Genomic DNA, 19,100 nt, shown 5'->3' with positions numbered 1-19,100 from the left:
ACACATGAGATCATCACACTGGGGCCCTGCCATAGATTATTAAATTGTCTCAGTTTACAGCATACTCTAGAAAACAGTTCCAGCTAGAGAGCTAACACTTGCAGCTAGGGAGTAGGTCACAATGACTAGAGTCCAAGAAGACAGCTGAATCACCATGGGTGGAATAAATAAAATCTGCACTAGGACAGAGGTGATGCTTCCTCTGAGCACCCAACCTTATTAACAAGTATCAAAAATCAGGACGAAAAGGTAGGGTAGGAACCCTCACATGGCTGGTAAGACTGTACATTAGGACAACCAATTCATAAATCTGTTTGGAATTATCCACTACAGCTGAACCTTTACACCAAGAGACATACAAAAATGCTCATGGTGGTGTTATTTGTAATAGTCCCCCCCCACAAATGGGAAGAACTCAAAGGTTCACAACAGTAGAATGAATTTTTTAGTGTGATATATTCATACAGTGGAATAGTATTCAGCAGTGAATATGAAAGAACTATGGTTACTTGCAACCACTTGGATGAATTTCATAAACGTGTTGAGCGAAAGAATCCACACAGAGATTAAAAACGTGAATATTCTACTTATTAAAAATTCAAGGGAATTCTCTGGCGGTCCAGTGGTTAGGACTCTGCATTTTCACTGCTGGCTTCAGTCCCTGGTCAGGGAACTAAGATCCTGCAAGCTGCTCTGCACGGCTAAAAAAAAAAAAAAAAAAAAATAGGTAAAACTCATCTATGATGTTAGAAGCCAAGACAATGGTTTCCTTTCAGAAGGAGAGAAGGAGGAGCCATTGGGAAGGGAATGAGGGGGCTTCAGAGTGCTGGCAAAGTTTTCTATCTGGAAGATGATTACAAGAATGGTTTCATGTTGTGATATTTCACCAAGCTGTACACATAGGATCTGTGTGTTCTTCTCTTTCTCATGTTAGGCTTTAATTGGGAAAGTTTATTTTTAGAAAGAAAATATAAGCATTAGTGAAAGAACTATGAAATATCTTAAGTGTCTCTGGAAAAAGTAAGTGGTCAATGAAATTCTATGTCTATTACTAATCCTTGCTTATAAGAGTCTTCTTATTATTTTAATAGTTAGGGGCTATCTAACTTTTTACTTTGTCAGTTTTAACCTGTCGGCTGAGTGCAGCTAGAGTTGGTTGAGTTCAGCAGTTAAGGAAGTGGATTTTGAGGGGACCATACAATAACTTGATTTTCCACTTTACAAGGTTACACTAACAACCATGAGGGTGATATGTGACTAAGAAATATCTTAGGGCTACTTTTGGAGACTGCGTGACAGGGTGGAAAAGGGTGGAATTTGGAGCCAGAGGGAACAGAGTTTGAATTTTAGCTCTATTACATACGAGTTGTATGATCTTGAGCAAGTCACTTACTTTCTCTGTTTCCTCATCTTTAAAGAAGGATCATAGGACTTCCCTGGTAGTGCAGTGGTTAAGAACCTGCCTGCCAGGGCAGGGGACAAGGGTTCGAGCTCTGGTCCAGGAAGATCCAACATGCCACAGAGCAACTGAGCCTGCGAGCCACAACTACTGAGCCCGCACGCCACAACTACTGAAGCCCGCACACCTAGAGCCCGTGCTCCACAACAAGAGAAGCCACCGCAGTGAGAAGCCCGTGCACCGCAACAAAGAGCAGCCCCTGCTCACTGCAACTAGAGAAAAACCCATGTGCAGCAAAGAAGACCCAACGCAGCCAAAAATAGATAAATAAATTAATTTTAAAAAAAAGAAGGATCATAATACCCATTTAAATGAGGGCTATATTATGTATGTATGTATGTTTACTGTATGTGTAAAGATAACATATATTATCCAGTGAATGGGAACTATTATTACGAATAGAATTACCTAACCTCTTTGTCAACAAAGAAAATAAATGGAACCAATATAAAATGTAAGTTTTATTTTGTTCTCAAGGTTTTTACCACATGTTAAAATGTTCCAAAAGCACAGTCCTGGGCCCCAGCAAACAACTGGTCTATTTCAAAATGTCTGAAGCTGGTATCCTCTGTAGTCTCAAATGCTTTCTTCAGAATCTAAGTAACCAATATGCCCCTGAGGTTTACTTGGTACTACAGTATAACTAGTACTACAGTATAACTAATGTCTCCCAGATGAGGACTTCAGACCCCTGCAATGACTTGCACTTGAACTTTTATCACAGAATGCGTCCAGGAAAAGGGTTAAGTGGAGAAGAGGGCAGGACATGAGCACTAGAGGGGCAAAAGAGCATTACTATTAACATAAGGAGGGACAGGGAAGAAAATGTGTAATTCCTGCGTATTGATCTAATCCGTTGAAAGGAATGTGTAGAATAGGATTTAGTGCATGGTATGTTATAGTTAAGCTTGGACATCCACTGTACAACAGCAATAAACAGCCTAATCATTAATATTTTAAAGTTTTAGTTTCATATCTATAAAACAAATATAATTAGAGCTTTACAATTTTTCTTTGGAAAAAAAAGAAATGTTTTAATTCTTTAATTGTGAAAAAATTATATTAGTCTCTCTGTTTGTTGTCTGTTTGTTTTTTACATCTTCAAAAAAATATTTAGGTCTGAATCTCCATATGGGGAGTGGAGAGTTGTAGAATTAATACAGACCGCTTTCCCTCCATTAGCCCCAAGTATACTGGAAATGATGTCATTTGTCTTAGGGGCTTTGAATTCCATTCAAATCACTCCTTATCATGACCACAGATCTTTACAGATAAAAGAAACTTTAAGAGCTTATTCTGGTCCAGTAGCCAGAAAGACAAAGAATTGCTGTTTCCATTTTATCTGTCTCTGAAACTTCCTCCAAAAAATTTTTTTGACCTAAAAGTATTGGTTCTGACATAATTTAATTAAGCATGTGTGAAACTGCAGTGTTCCAGAGTCTGAAATTGATATAATTAAAGTGAAATGCAAACTGTGAACCTCTGATACCGTTTTTTAATGTCACACTACATCACTTCTGCTTAATATCAAATCACAAGAGATATTTTTCATCTGTTAATTGCATTTTACATGCCCTTCACATCATTGGCCTCAAAGTAATTAAATTTGAGAAAAAAATTACTGAAGCAAAGAGTAAGGTCCAAAATAATCAAGTTCACTAAAGTTGCTTTCACTCAATGATGTCTCTAGCAGATGAATTACCATAGTTTCATTCTACTGTAGCTATTTCACTCTCAAAAATACTTAGTTTAAAAACTGAGGAATCTAGAGCAAGATTTTTATTTTCAGAGTATGTGTGGAAATCTAGCAAAAAAAGATATCTGCTTATTTCTAATACTGTATTATAGAAATTATTATTCTTTACATAAAGCTTAAGCTATTGACAAACACTAAAAATGAAATTAATAGTTGGTCAATTTTCATTATCCTTTATCCATGAGTCTCATGAACCACAAAGTGTTCTTGGCAGTTTTATGCTTCAGATATTCTCTCTAGACTTAGACTTGATAGTTGACACAAAGGACTTGAGGATCTGACTTCTAGTCAGTAAGAAACCTAACTTATGATATTTGGGGATATTGGGTTAAATCATATTAAATTGCCACATTTGTAGTCTAAAAACAGTCAAATTCATGTACTATTATTATCCTTATTTTATATAAATGAGGAAATTGAGGCCCAGGGAAGTTAAGTGATTGACCAATGTCACACAGCTAGTTAGTGGCAGAGCCAGGATTCAAATCCAGGCAATTTGGGTCCAAAGTTGAGTTGGATGTGTTAATCTCATCCCTCTCTGTCTGAAACACCATGACCCCCCTTCCAGTGGTTCCTTCTCTATCAGATCTTTCTTGTTCGCTCACTACTTTGATAAATTCAACCTCTATCTCTTTAGAACGCCCTCTATAATAAGTACAAACATACTTATACTTATTTCCACCTGCGTTTCCCTTTCATATAACCTCCTTGACGCCCTCTCTTTTACCATTTCCTATGGTTTTCTCTGACTCTAAATACTGAATGTACCAAGGTTAAAGCCTTCGAGCTTTTGCTCTCTACTTACACCCATTCTCTTGGTGATTTCATCCACTTCAGACTGCAAACACCATCTGTACAGGACAACTCCCACATCTATAGTTCCTGCTTAGAATTCTGTCCTGAACTCCAGACCCATATATAAAACAGTATCCTCTATGACTTCACTTGGTCGTCCAGCGGGATTTCACAGTTAACTTGTCCAAACAAAACTCCTGACCCTTGCTCCCTCCCTCAAACCCCATCTCAGTCTTCTCCATCCGGCCAGGAATAACAACATGCTTCCCATCACTCAGGGCCAAAAATGCTGGCGTCAGCTTTTATTCCCCTTTCTCCCTCATGCCCTACAATCAATCAATCACCAAGTCTGATTGGCTCTACTTTCGAAATAGATCCAGAATACAACCACTGGTCTCTGCTTCCACTGCTATTAACTTGGCCTGAGCCACGATCACTTCTCACCTGAATTAGCCTCCTAACTGCTTCTGTTCTTGCCCTTTTAGTTATTTTTCCCAATGGAAGCCTAAGTGATACTATGAGAATGTAAGTCAGATCATGTCACTCCTCCACTAAAATCATTCCAGCAGGTTCTCATCTCACTCTTAGTGAAAGCCAAAGTCACTTTCATTAGTCTCTGTTCCCTCCCTGACCTCACCTCCTCCTACTCTAGCCCTGCTTGAAATACTGGTCTTCTTGCCTTTCTTCCAGTGCTCCAGGCATATTTCCACCCCAGGGCCTTTGCACTCAGTGTTCCTGCTGCTACTCGCTGCTCTGCCTGGAACATGTGTTTCCCATATACCGTTGCTGCTTGATCTGCATCTGGCCTTTGTGCAAATGTTACTTTCTCAGTGGGGTCTTCCCTGATCACACTATTTAAAATTGATAGTCCCTAATCCTAATATTCTCTATCTTGCTTTCCAGCCTTACTTTCCTCCATATCACCACCTAAGAGGATATATTTTACCTATTAAGTTATTTTCTATCTCTCTCCACCAGAATCTAAGTTTCATCAAAATTCACTCTTCTAACCTCAGTGCCAGGCAGTGCCTATCATATAATAAAGACTCTAAAAATGTTGTCTATTATACTCCTCAGCCTGTAGCCCAGAGTAGAGAACACATTAGGTCTTTGATAAATGTTACGGAATGGATCAGTTCATTTGTGACCGAATATATTTTCTTTTTATCATATATCTAAGCTATCCTAAGATCGCTCTGAAGGCAACTCCAATCTCTAGTTCTATTCTAAATCTCTCTTCCAAACCTGAAACTTGCAGTACCAACAGCCTCTTGTTTACCTCATCCTAGATGGTATAGATCCTCCAAATTCAGTCTAAAGTTAAACACATCTCTGGATACTCACTGCCCAAGCTCAGTTAGCTTTCTAATTTTTTTTATTAGCGCTCAAGACCTTATCAGCCCTCAGTCAACAGTCATTTTGTATCCACTGACTTCTATATCCTTGTATCCAAATAATTATCAAACCCTGAGTCTAGCTATATATACAACATTTCTCTAGTTTGTCTTTTCCTTTCATTCTCACTGATAACACCCTCACCAGACTTTGACTATCTCTTTATTCCGTCAATCCAGTCAGCCATTCAGTCCTTCATCCACCTCTTCATACATCAGCAAACATTTATTTAGTCCCCACTGCACTAAGTCCTTGGCCCATATTGTACAAAATGTGCCATCAAATGGTGTCCTTGATCAGAAAAAAGTCACTGGGTAGGACAAATTGATACAATATCATTTGTTTCAATCCTTTAACTGTATTATTAACTGGTTAAGCAAAGCCAACTCCTGAATCATGGAGTCAAATCATGGAGTCAAAACCCATGTCAGTCATGCGTTTTGAATTTTCCAGGAGATAAAGGCAAGGGACAAATATGGTCCACTTGCCATCTGTGTGCTGGTTCTCACCCCTAGGAATATCTTCTTTTGCATTTTGTAAACACCGTCTCTCCTGCTGACAAACTGGACAATTAGATTAACAGTTCCTACTTCTAGTGCTATGGTAAGGGATATCATTCAGCTCAGGGCTACATGGCTCAGTTCCTCCTGTGACCACTCATATCATCTACCCAAAAGGCCACTTCTAGGAAATGCACCAAAACATCTACCTCAGTTCCTCTCTGATCTTGGAAAGGGATCATATTCTATATAATTAGATTTATTTATGTGCTTTTGTTAACACCTGCTCTCCCCAGAACCGTATGTATAATGAGAACAGGATCTGTGTTTTAAGAGTCTCTTGTACCGTCTACATTGTTTGAATATATTAGGGGGTTTGTGAATGTTGAAAGTAATTGAATAGAGTTGCTTACAGGTCGCACTCAGTTTGAATATATCATACAGCTGTTTTGGCATTAGAAAGAGCTGCATATAATGTGGACAGTAGGAACTATACATCCAAACAATAACATTTTACTCAAGGAAGAGTCAAGAGGTCGTTCTTTCTTTGATTCAGCCAATGAGGAAATATTCCCCTGGTCTTTAAGGATGAGGATTATAACACCAGCTCCCTCTATTGGTCCTTTTAGAAAAGATGTGGCATTTGAAACTATTTTGAGCAGCCACAAAAATAGAAGACACCCTCCCTCCAAAGTAAGACACATTTGAAATATTATTTATCCAACCATGCCATTCTGAATATATAAGGAAGAAATATATAATATGGTTTTTTTTTTTTAAATTATTAGCACCTTTAATTATTATTTATTTATTTTGGCTGTGTTGGGTCTTCGTTTCTGTGAGAGGGCTTTCTCTAGTTGCGGCGAGTGGGGGCCACTCTTCATCGCGGTGCGCGGGCCTCTCACTATCGTGACCTCTCTTGTTGCGGAGCACAGGCTCCAGACATGCAGGCTCAGTATTTGTGGCTCACGGGCCTAGTTGCTCCACGGCATGTGGAGTCTTCCCAGACCAGGGCTCGAACCCGTGTCCCCTGCATTAGCAGGCAGATTCTCAACCACTGCGCCACCAGGGAAGCCCTATAATATGGTTTTAAGTGGCAGTTTCATACAGTGCCTCCTTCCCTGTTGATTATAATGATCAACAAGTATATACTATGTTTAGGAGATCAATGATAATGGAGTCTAGCATAAACATACGATTTTAGGCTCTTTGAAGATAGTGGTTATCAAGTTTTTGTCTGCATAAGGAAAATCTGGACAAGTGGTTTGCAAGCTTTGGTAAGCATCAGAAATCCCCCGGAGGGCTTGATAAAACATGGATTGTTGGGTCCGACCTGCAGCATTTCTGATCTAGTAGGTCTGCCTTGGAGCTGAGAATTTGCATTTATCATATTCGGAGAACCACTTCTCTGGGTCATGCTACTAACTGTGATCTACAAGTCGGCAGCATCAGCATCACCTGGGAGATCTGAGAGACTTTCAGGCCTATCCCAGACCTACTGAATCAGAATCTTCTTTCTCAAACGATTCCTAAGTGATTTGTATGCACATGTGAATTTGAGAGGCATTAGAACAGGGGTGGCAAATTTTTTCAGTGAAGGACTGGATAGTAAACATTTTAAGCTTTCCAGGCTGTAGAGTTTGTGGGACAACTACTCAACTCTGCCATCTTAACACAAATACAGCCACAGACTAAGACTGGCTTTGTGTCAATAAAACTTCACCTCCAAAAACAGGCTGTGGGCTGGATTTCGTCCACCGGTCATAGCTCACTGACCTCTAGCTTCGTACATAGGTGTGTTTTTGTGGGGTTTTTTTGTTTGTTTGTTTGTTTTTTTAAGTAGTTTTATCTCCCACATTCTCTGTTTCTGTGGCTCTAGGGTTGGACCTGCTATTTGTATTTTTAACAAGCACCTGGAAATTTTTGATTCATGTGGTCAGCATACCACACTTTGAGAAACACATTCTGCCATCATTTTTTTCTTGTAGTATCTAATTATTTTATTAGATATATATGGTTTTCTTGTAAATCGCTCACAACAAGAGAAATTAAAAGCTCTGATCCATTATTCCTTTCAGCAACACCCTCCATGTTTTTCCAAATGTGTCCCACACAGGGATGGGCTGGTACTAATAGTATGTATTTTTCCCCAACGGAGCAAACTGAGCACTAGAAGGAAACTTGGCTCTTGGAAAAATTGCTACTGCACATATTTTCCCATCAGGAAGGAGGACAAACTGCATGCACATTTAAGCAGGAAACTCATTACAGAAGGAAATTAGAAGCCATGAGAAGTGCGCATCCTTCTCCTTTATTGCTTCTCTAATTTTTTCAAACCAAAACTCAACTGCTCTAGCTAAACTCTTCAGGGAGTAGTTTTATGATTAAGGCCAAAAAAAAAAAAAAAAAAAAAGTGTACTGTGCATTTATTTTCTCTCAATTCTATATCAAGCAGAGAAAGGGAGGGAAAACAAAGCCAGCTGTGAAATGGACTTTACTCTCATTCTCTAAATGGTTAGTTGTTTCTTTCATAAAAGTAGATTTGAATTTACCTTTTCATCACAATTATCCCATCCCTCTCACCAACTCTCCTTTCTCCCAAAGACACTACCTCTAAAGTAAGTCTGTGAACTTTTCTGCTGCCATTCTTCTTATTTTGCTTAAAAGAGTTCTAGGAAGCAATACATGAAAAAACCTTAATTGCTAATGAACAAAGATGAACATTCTAAACATTATGTTTTTAACAGTTTTTTCAAAGACATGTTTTTCTCAAAGTGTGTAAAAAGATGTTTAGAATTTTCTTAGCCATTTTTTCCAGCTGCCTTAAAGCGTAGCTTTAAATTGTCATGTTCTTGGGGGCTAATATTTTTTCAAAATTTTTTCTGAACTATTTAAACAATACTGTTCATTGTTAAAATTTTTTAAATACAGATAAATGATGAAAGAAATCAGGCATAACACCCCTAGTCAAAGATAATCTCTACTAACTTTAAAAAAATAATTTGAGGTAAAATTCACATAACATAAAATTAAATATTTTTTTAAAAAATTTTATTGAAGTATAGTTGATGTACAATATTACATTACAGGTGTACACTATAGTGATTCACAATTTTTAAAGGTTATACTCCAAATATAGTTATAAAATTATCCCCATTCCCCTATCCCACAGCCCCTGACAACCACCAATTCATGTTCTATCTCTATGGGCTTATCTATTCTGAATAATTCATATAAATGGAATCATACAATATGTGACCCTGTGTGTCTGGCTTCCTTCATTTATCATCTTTCTAAAATTCATACACCTTACAGCATGTATCACTAATTAATTCCTTTTTATGACTGCATAATATTCCATTGCAGAGATATACCCCATATGTTCATCCATTCATCCATGGATTGGATGTTTCCATCTTTGGCTACTGTGAAATAATGCTGCAATGAATATTGTATACACATACTTGTTTGAGTAACGGTTTTCAATTCTTCTGGGTATATATCTAGCAGTGGAATTGCTGTGTCATATGGTAATTCCATGCTTAACTTTTTGAGGAACCACAAAACTGTTTTCCATAGTGGCTGTACCATTTTACATTCCCACCAGCAGCATATAAGTGTTCCAATTTCTTCACATCCTTGCTAACATTTATTTTTGTGCATTTTCTTAAATTATAGCCATCCTTGTTGGTGTAAAATGGTACTTAATTGTGATTTTGATTTGTATTTCTCTAGTCACCATGATGTTGAGCATCTCTTCATGTGTTTGTTAGCCATTTGTATACCTTTGTTGAAGAAATGTTTATTCATGTCCTTTGTTCATTTTTTTTAATTTGGTTTGTCTTTTTTGCTGTTGAGTTGTAAGATTTCTTTATATATTCTGGATGCTAGACCCTTATCAGATACATAATTTGCAAATATATTCTCACATTCTATAGATTGTCTTTTTTACTTTCTTGATAAAGTTCTCTGATGCACAAAAGTTTTTACTTTTGATGAAGACTAATGTGTCTATTTTTTTTTTCTTTTGTTGCTCATACTTTAGGGGGTCATATCTAAGAATCCATTGCCCAATCCAAGTTCATGAAAAATTTACCCTTACATTTTTTCTAAGAGTTTTAAGGTTTTTAGCTCATATTTAGGCTGTTGATCCATTTTGAGTTGACTTTTGTATATGGTGTGAGGTGGAGATCCAAACTCATTCATTTGTATGTGGATGTCCAGTTGTCCCAGCACCGTTTGTTGAAGAGACTATTTTTTTCCCACATTGAATGATCTTGGAATCCTTGTTGAAAAGAAATTGGCCATAAATGAATGGGTTTATTTCTGAGCTATCAATTCTATTCCACTGGTCTATATGTCAGTACCTCCCTGTTTTTATTGTTGTAGCTTTGTAGTGAGTTTTGAATCTGGGAAGCGTGAGTCTTTCAACTTTGTTCTTTTTAAGGATTATTTTGGCTACTTGGAGACCCTTGCAATTCTACATGATTTTAAGGATCTGCTTTTCCATTTCTGGAAAAAATAGCATTGGAATTTTGATAGATATTGCACTGAATCTGTAAATTTCTTTGTGTAGTATGGCTATCTTAACAATATAAAGATTTCTAATCTATGAACACAAGTTGTCTCTCCATTTATTTAGGTCTTTTTTTAAAAAATAGAATTTTTTTTTGGTAGTTTTTAGTGTGGTTATCTGTTTAGGATAAATTTCTGGAGATAAACTATATTGGCTTGAAGAGTATACAAAATCCCAAATATATCACCAAACTTTTCCGTAGAAACTTTCGCCAAATCACACTTTCATTCAATCTTTATCAGCTTGAGGTGTAGAAAATTGTATTTCTTTGCCTTAATTTTCACTTCTTTGATTCTTGGTAATAGCGATACTTTTTTCATGAGCTTCTTGGTCATTTATAATTCTTTGTCAGGAATATTTATTTGTAAACATGCCTCAATAATGACTGATTTTCTAAGTTGGATTTATAGAAGTTATACATCTGGTTACCATAAACCAATATTAATGCAAGTAAGAACATTATTATGATTATTGTTTTATCAGTGGTATTATCTTCCATAATACCTTTACTTATATACAATACAGCATATTAATCTCAAAGCCCCTTCATTTTAATTTTGTGCATAGTCAATAAATCAGAATATTTGAGAAGAGGCAATAGTTTGGTTTGTCTTTTACTATACATGCTGCCTGGAACTATGACTCTATATTTAAACAGTGTGACTTCAGCAAGATGAATAAATGTCTTTGGTACTAGGAAGCCCATGTTCCTACTTAAACTGGCACTGCAAGTGAAGTTTATAGAATTTTAGAGCTGGAAAAAAACCCTCAGAGACCATTTATTATAGTTCTCCTTAGCTTTATAGATGAGGAAGCTGTAGCTTAGTCTGGTGATAGAGGTTAACAGAGGTCACAGTCAGTCTGGGGCAGATTCAAGATACCATCATGCTTCCAACACACTAAAGTTGTGGTTTGTATAGCCAACAAAACAGTGAAAGAGCTTCAAGCCTACATGCTCCCTCTGCAGGTCTCAGAGGCTAAAAATGTCTGCCACAATCCAGTCAATCATTGGAACAAGTAGTGGGAAAAAATATGGACCATTTCAGCCTTGCTAAATGTGTTTTTCTTGCCACACACAGCCCCAAGCTAAGGCTATACAGACATTTCAGGTCCTTCAGGATGAATACTTCCTTCTTCTAAATATTTTTTCCCACTTATATAAATACAGAAATTAAAGAAAGCAGTACCTTGTAGTAATTAAGAGCCTGAGTCCTAGATTCAGAGATTCTGAGCTTGACTCTGACTCAGTCTTTTGCTAGCTACATACACTTTCAAGCAACTGTTTCACCTATAAAATGGAGACAATAATAGTCATTATATCCACAACTAATAAGATAGTTGTGGAAATAAAAAAGAAGTAATGCATGTAAAGTACTTAATATAGCAATTAGCATATGACAATAGTGAAGACAAATGGCTGTAAGGGCTCTTTAAAATATTTTAAAAATTGCAGAAGGTGTGCAGTATGCAGCTCATTCACCTAATCTCATTGGTAGGGGAAAATTGACTACTTCCAATTTTTCAACACATTTTTGTTTTGTTTATACTCCTTGCAGATGGAGCATTTTAAAGACACATGTGACTTGGATTTTTCTTTAACAACATGTGAGTTTCTTAACAACTCTGGCATTATAATACACCCATTATAATGTTTTCAAGACTCAGTACCTGGGAACAATAATACTTTAAGAATCTAAAGTACATGTTTGAAGACAGAAAAAACCTTCAATAATACATTTATTAAAAAGTTGATAAAGTTTATATATGCCATTTTAACTGTAATTTGGAAAGATGTTTCAATAAAATGGTAAGAAATTACAGACTCCTGAATTAGAGATATGAAGAATATTATCTTAACATTTATTTATTAATATAGAGAAAAGTCAGATAAGAATTAATGGCATATGAGGACTTCCCTGGTGGTGCAGTGGTTAAGAATCCACCTGCCAATGCAGGGGACATGGGTTCAAGCCCTGTTCCAGGAAGATCCCACATGCCACAGAGAAACTAAGCCCGTGCACCACAACTACTGAGCCTGCGTGCTCTAGAGCCCACGAGCCACAACTACTGAGCCTGTGTGCCACAACTACTGAAACCCACATGCCTAGAGCCCATGTCGCAACAAGAGAAGCCACTGCAATGAGAAGCCCACACACCCCAACGAAGAGTAGCTCCCGCTCACCGCAACTAGAGAAAGTCCATACGCAGCAACAAAGACCCAATGCAGCCAGAAAGGAAGAAAGAAAGAAAGACAGAGAGAGGGAGAGAGATGAAAGAAAGAAAGAAAGAAAGAAAGAAAGAAAGAAAGAAAGAAAGAAAGAAAGAAAGAAAGAAAGAAAGAAAGAAAGAGAAAGGAATATGAAACAAAGGTAATAAAGATGAGACATTATTCTGACATCTAGAAGCTAATTATAATTTTTTAAACTTTCAGATCATACCAAGAGTCACAATTAATTAAAACAAAGAGACTTTTTGAAAAGAAGTAATAAATAAGCTTTTGGAATGTTTGATAATCAAATTAGCTAAGAGGAGTAAATTATATCAACACATTGAAAAAAGATATAAATTTCTTGCTGACTTGATAGGAAATACCAACATTGATTAAGATAACATAAAATTCATAATATGTTACAACAAAGGGGGTATTGAGTGTTGTCAGTGCAAGAGTATTTGAAATTGGTCATTGCTTGAGTAAAATGGAAATGCCCAGAAATTTTACCATTTGTTATAAAAAGAAGTAACCAAAGAGTATGCAACCAAAAATAGCAGGAATGTATTATTATAGAGTTGTATGAGGTAGCTAATTAATTTGAAAAATTATATTATTTTTGTGGATTTTGTGATGTTTGGGGTGTATGTCAGATTTTTTGAATGTGTAATTTGTTGTGTTTTTTTTCTCAGTTGAAATAAATATTCATTTTTGTAGCTAATTCTATACTTGTAATTTTTGTTATTTTTCATAAAGAAGAACTTCTGAATCATATAAGGTTCAAGCCCACAAAAGCTGGATCTGTCCCTGGGTAGGGGAGACATGAAGGATCAAGGAAGGAAACTGAGGGGCCTGGATTCTGAGGGGAGTCTCAGATGCCAGCTGAGTCCTCTTCACTGCTGCTGATGCAGCTTCCATGGCTGTTAGGTCAGTGAAGTGTTGTGGGCCTTTCACAAGCTCCCCACTTTTTCTTCTATATTTGCTACAACTGTTACTGCTGTTACATCAATGAATGTCTGCCAGACACTGAATTGTGTGTGCAGTGTGATGTGGAATAAGAGTACCTTTGGGGGTTTCCCTGGTGGCGCAGTGGTTGAGAATCTGCCTGCCAATGCAGGGGACACGGGTTCGAGCCCTGGTCTGGGAAGATCCCACATGCCGCGGAGCAACTAAGCCCATGAGCCACAGCTACTGAGCCTGCGTGTGTGGAGCCTGTGCTCCGCAACAAGAGAGGCCGTGATAGTGAGAGGCCCGCGCACCGCGATGAAGAGTGGCCTCCACTTGCCGCAACTAGAGAAAGCCCTCGCACAGAAACGAAGACCCAACACAGCCATCAATAAATAAATAAATAAATAATTTTTTTAAAAAAAGGGTACCTTTGGCTGCAGGTAAAAGGTAAGCATAATGATCAGTGCCAAAGAAAAAGAGTGTTTAGTGGAATGTACGAGGACTTTGCCTCTTGAATGTATAAAAGAGCTTGGGTAGGGCAGATGAGATAATATGAAATGGGCAGTGATAAATGAAATACTGCCTGCCGTATCAGTAAACAAAGGATGTCACAGTCATCAGCGATTGCAGCCATGGCCTATGGTGAGCTGGTGAGCCCTGAGGGAACTCAGGAAGGAAATAATACCTGCCATCTAGCAGCCATCAGACCACAGCCACTCCCCACAGTGAGCCCTGAGGAAACTTAGAATATGAAAACACAGGATATTGGCCCCAGATAGCTGAGGTACATATCAAAGAAGTGATTTCAGTGAGCCCAGACTCTTGCATCTTTTCATACATAGAAAAGCGCTAAATTCCTTAAGTTGACATATCTGGCTTTCTTTAATTAACAATATTCTTTTGACTTTCAGACTACCTGTCCTTTGTTGCAAAACTCCTATATATCCTGGCTCCCCACCTCACCTCCTCGGAGCACTTGTCTCGGGGTTACTTGAGATGCTGCCTCCCAGTCTTGAATCTTAAAAATTCCCACCAAATAAAACATAACTCTCAACTTTTAGGTTGTGAATAATTTTTTAGTCGACAGCAGTAATGGATTTTAAATTGACCAGTGGTGACTCCTGAATTTCTAAATAAGCTGGTGATCTTCTTGAAAGGTGAAGGTGGGAGACATATGAACTGAGTTTGCTTAGCTAGATCTATCCTTGATTTAAACTGTATGTTATTTGGGGTGGCTTGATCAAGGGGGCGGCTGATGAAGACTCTGAGAGGTAAGGGGAGGGGTAAAGGACCTCCTTGCCCATGCCATCCCAAGGAGCCTGCCCCGACCCCTGGCTACAAAATATTAGCTATAAGTTGTACTTGCTGCTGAATTACTTAGCTTGTTTTGTTTTGTTAACCCCTTAAAATGTGCCACCAAAAATGTAAGAACTCTAAAGTGTGTATGAACACAAATGTTTGAGAACCACAAAACTGTAAGGAAACTCTTTTGTGTTCAAATGTAAGATCTCACTTTCTTTGGCGCAATTAACTGCAGAGATGCTTTCAGTTCATGCAAAGTGCTCTGTTCTGTAGTAAATGATGAATTTTACAAAATCATTCAACTCAAATTCGTTTGTCACACACCTAGTGGGCCCAGGCATTGTGCCTGCAACTGGGCAAAGAACAAGTGGCAATAAACGTTAAGAGCTTTGGGAAAAACGAGGCCTACAGGAATGTTAGTATGTCAAGTCTGTTCTGGAAAGGACTGTAAGGAAAAGAGCTTTTGTTTTTTATGGAAGTAGAATCACTGCCTAAGAGAAAAGGAACAGAAGAAGGACATTATCCCATGGTAAGAATGAAGTTTAATTCCTTATTTTTTCCTCTGGGAAACCTTTGTAAAGCAAGTATTTTTTTATCTTCAGGGGCCTGACATATTTTAATTAATTTTCACTAATGTCCCAGTGTTTTAATATATTTTTCTTATGCTAGAAAAAAATATGCTTTATAAGTGGCTTGAGGCCATAGTGGGAACAAAAACTGAGGAGGGTGGCAAGAATGTTAGGACAGCAGAAAACTAACTCGTCTCACTTCATGATTTGGCTGAAAATCAGCTAAGATTGCATCTTCTTACCTCTATTCTATTAAAAAAATTTTTTTCTGTTCCATTAAAATTTTTAAAAAAATAAGCCACCTTACACTTTTATTGATTTAGACAAAATCCTCAAAAGTTATTTTTGAAACCTGATTAAGGTTTAATTTAAGCTCCTACTTTTAAGAGACAAGCATTTTGCTATGAGTTTCAAGGAGAGCTTAGCAATCTCCTTGATATTTGTAAATCTCATTGAGATCATCACAGTAGGAGCCAAACCATACCTTGGTTTGCATATCATTTTCTACGCAGCTAATAACCTGCACAGTTAAGAACTAATCATCTCAGCAGGGCTGTATCTGCTGTTCTAAGCTTGGTAGAAGATAATTGCAGCTTAAAGTATCAGAGGAAAGAAGGAAAGAAATGTAATATCATTCCCTTTGTAGTGAACAGGGAGGGTGGTAGGAAAGAATTATATAACTATGATTTCTGAATTATTTATCTTGTGTCACAAATGTCACAGGGCTTTTAGTGAAGTTTTTGGTCATTACTTAACAGGAGTGTTCAAACGCACAATCTCAAGGCTCTCCTAATAAAATTTAAGTCATTAACTTTCCTTTCAAGAATGGACGGTAAAGGAACTGTTACTGCAACCATTGCATTCCATAGACCTGGGAAGTACAGCCAAGTAAAGAACACACAGAAGAAAAAAGCCAGGCATTTCCAAAGACATGGGGGCTCCCGTTCCATATGGCTTGGCATGGTGCAGAACAGATGGCCTGGGTGGGAGTGCTGGAAGAGCTGACGGAACCAGCAGGCAGCTCGTGAAGCCTGCCATATGAACAGGGTTTCAATCAGTTAGGGCAAGGAAAAGTGATGATTTTTATGTTTATGATCCTTTGCTTTATGCTTTTCTCGGCAAATAAAATGTCAGGAGGACAGATGTGTGGATAGGGTAGAATAATCTCTTAATAGGTCTACTGGTGCCAGAAGCCGAAGAAAACAGCTCTGGGTGCTAAGGCAGAATCCTAAAATCTCCCGAATAACAGCTCACTTTTGGGCGGTGCTTTTTATGCCAGGCTTTTAAAATGTCACAATCTTTCTAGGTAGGTTTGAATTTTGTTCCTAATTTAAAAGGAGGAAATGGGGTCCCAAAAGAGATAAGTTGATAATTCATCCTCAGTGAGTCGTAAAGCTGTTTCTGACTCCAGAGCTGACTCATAGCTGCTACTTTAGGCTACTTCTCTGGAAGATGTGTACCTGGTTAAAAGCAGGCCTCCTCCTCTATCATACATATAGAGGGAAGGACAGAAGTCACTCATTCATTCATTCGACAAATACTGCACATCTACAATGTGCCAGATGCCATCAACACTGTGTGGATATTGAAAGTGTCAGGACCCAGATGTATCTATAACTCAGTGATTCTCAGTAAAAAAAAATTTCCCTTATATAGAGAATTTACTTTCACGCTCCTTCTAAAGACTGCCTGTCACTTTGCCCTGCTCTGTAACTTGCAAAGGCTGGCTTTGCCATTCTGCTGCCCCAGCACCTCTTCAGCCTTACCTCCCCATCTCCCCACCCCCTACCCTCGCTCACCGACGCACACCTTCTGAGTCCCCCAAACGGGATCACACCCCGCTCTCCCCCAGCAAGCCCAACAGCCCAAAGCTTGCCTTCTTCAGCTACTTCAGTGACTCTTTTTTTTTTTCATAAATGTGAAATAAGAGCTTCCCTCCTGCCACAGTCTCTTACAAATATTCTTTTTTTTTTAATTTTTGAATTTTATTTTTTATACAGCAGGTTCTTATTAGTCATCAATTTTATACACATCAGTGTATCCATGTCAATCCCAATTGCCCAATTCATCACACCACCACCCCCAACCCCCAGCCGCTTTCCCCCCTTGGTGTCCATACGTTTGTTCTCTACACCTGTGTCTCAATTTCTGCCCTGCAAACTGGTTCTTCTGTACCATTTTTCTAGGTTCCACATATATGCATTAATATACAATATTTGTTTTTCTCTTTCTGACTTACTTCACTCCGTATGACAGTCTCTAGCTCCATCCCCGTCTCAACAAATGACCCAATTTCGTTCCTTTTTATGGCTGAGTAATATTCCATTGTATATATGTACCACATCTTCTTTATCCATTCGTCTGTCGATGGGCATTTAGGTTGCTTCCATGACCTGGCTATTGTAAATAGTGCTACAATGAACATTGGGGTGCATGTGTCGTTTTGAATTGTGGTTTTCTCTGGGTATATGCCCAGTAGCGGGATTGCTGGATCATATGATAATTCTATTTTTAGTGTTTTAAGGACCCTCCATACTGTTCTCCATAGAGGCTGTATCAGTTTACATTCCTACCAACAGTGCAAGAGGGTTCCCTTTTCTCCACACCCTCTCCAGCATTTGTTGTTTGTAGATTTTCTGATGAAGCCCATTCTAACTGGTGTAGGGTGATACCTCATTGCAGTTTTGATTTGCATTTCTCTAATAGTTAGTGATGTTGAGCAGCTTTTCACGTGCTTCTTGGCCATCTGTATGTCTTCTTTGGAGAAATGTCTTTTTAGGTCTTCTGCCAATTTTTGGATTGAGTTGTTTGTTTTTTTAACATTGAGCTGCAAGAGCTGTTTATATATTTTGGAGATTAATCTTTTGTCCGTTGATTCATTTGCAAATATTTTCTCCCATTCTGAGGGTTGTCTTTTCGTCTTGTTTATGGTTTCCTTTGCTGTGTAAAAGCTTTGAAGTTTCATTAGGTCCCACTTGTTTATTTTTGTTTTTATTTCCATTACTCTAGGAGGTGGATCAAAAAAGATCTTGCTGTGATTTATGTCAAAGTGTTCTTCCTATGTTTTCCTCTAAGAGTTTTGTAGTGGCCGGTCTTACATTTAGGTCTCTAATCCATTTTGAGTTTATTTTTGTGTATGGTGTCAGGGAGTGTTCTAATTTCATTCTTTTACATGTAGCTGTCCAGTTTTCCCAGCACCACTTATTGAAGAGATGGTCTTTTCTCCATTGTATATCCTTGCCTCCTTTGTCCTAGATTAGTTGACCATAGGTGCGTGGGTTTATCTCTGGGCTTTCTATCTTGTTCCATTGATCTATGTTTCTGTTTTTGTGCCAGTACCATATTGTGTTGATTACTGTAGCTTTATAGTATAGTCTGAAGTCAGGGAGTCTGATTCCTCTAGCTCCACTTTTTTCCCTCAAGACTGCTTTGGTTATCTGGGGTCTTTTGTGTCTCCATACAAATTTTAAGATTTTTTTGTTCCAGTTCCATAAAAGATGCCATTGGTAATTTGATAGGGATTGCATTGAATCTGTAGATTGCTTTGCGTAGTATAGTCATTTTCACAATATTGATTCTTCCAATCCAAGT

The sequence above is a fragment of the Eubalaena glacialis genome, chromosome 17 (genome assembly GCF_028564815.1).
Source record: "Eubalaena glacialis isolate mEubGla1 chromosome 17, mEubGla1.1.hap2.+ XY, whole genome shotgun sequence".
Classification (NCBI taxonomy): domain Eukaryota; kingdom Metazoa; phylum Chordata; class Mammalia; order Artiodactyla; family Balaenidae; genus Eubalaena; species Eubalaena glacialis.
Note: the sequence above shows the minus strand (reverse complement) of the source record.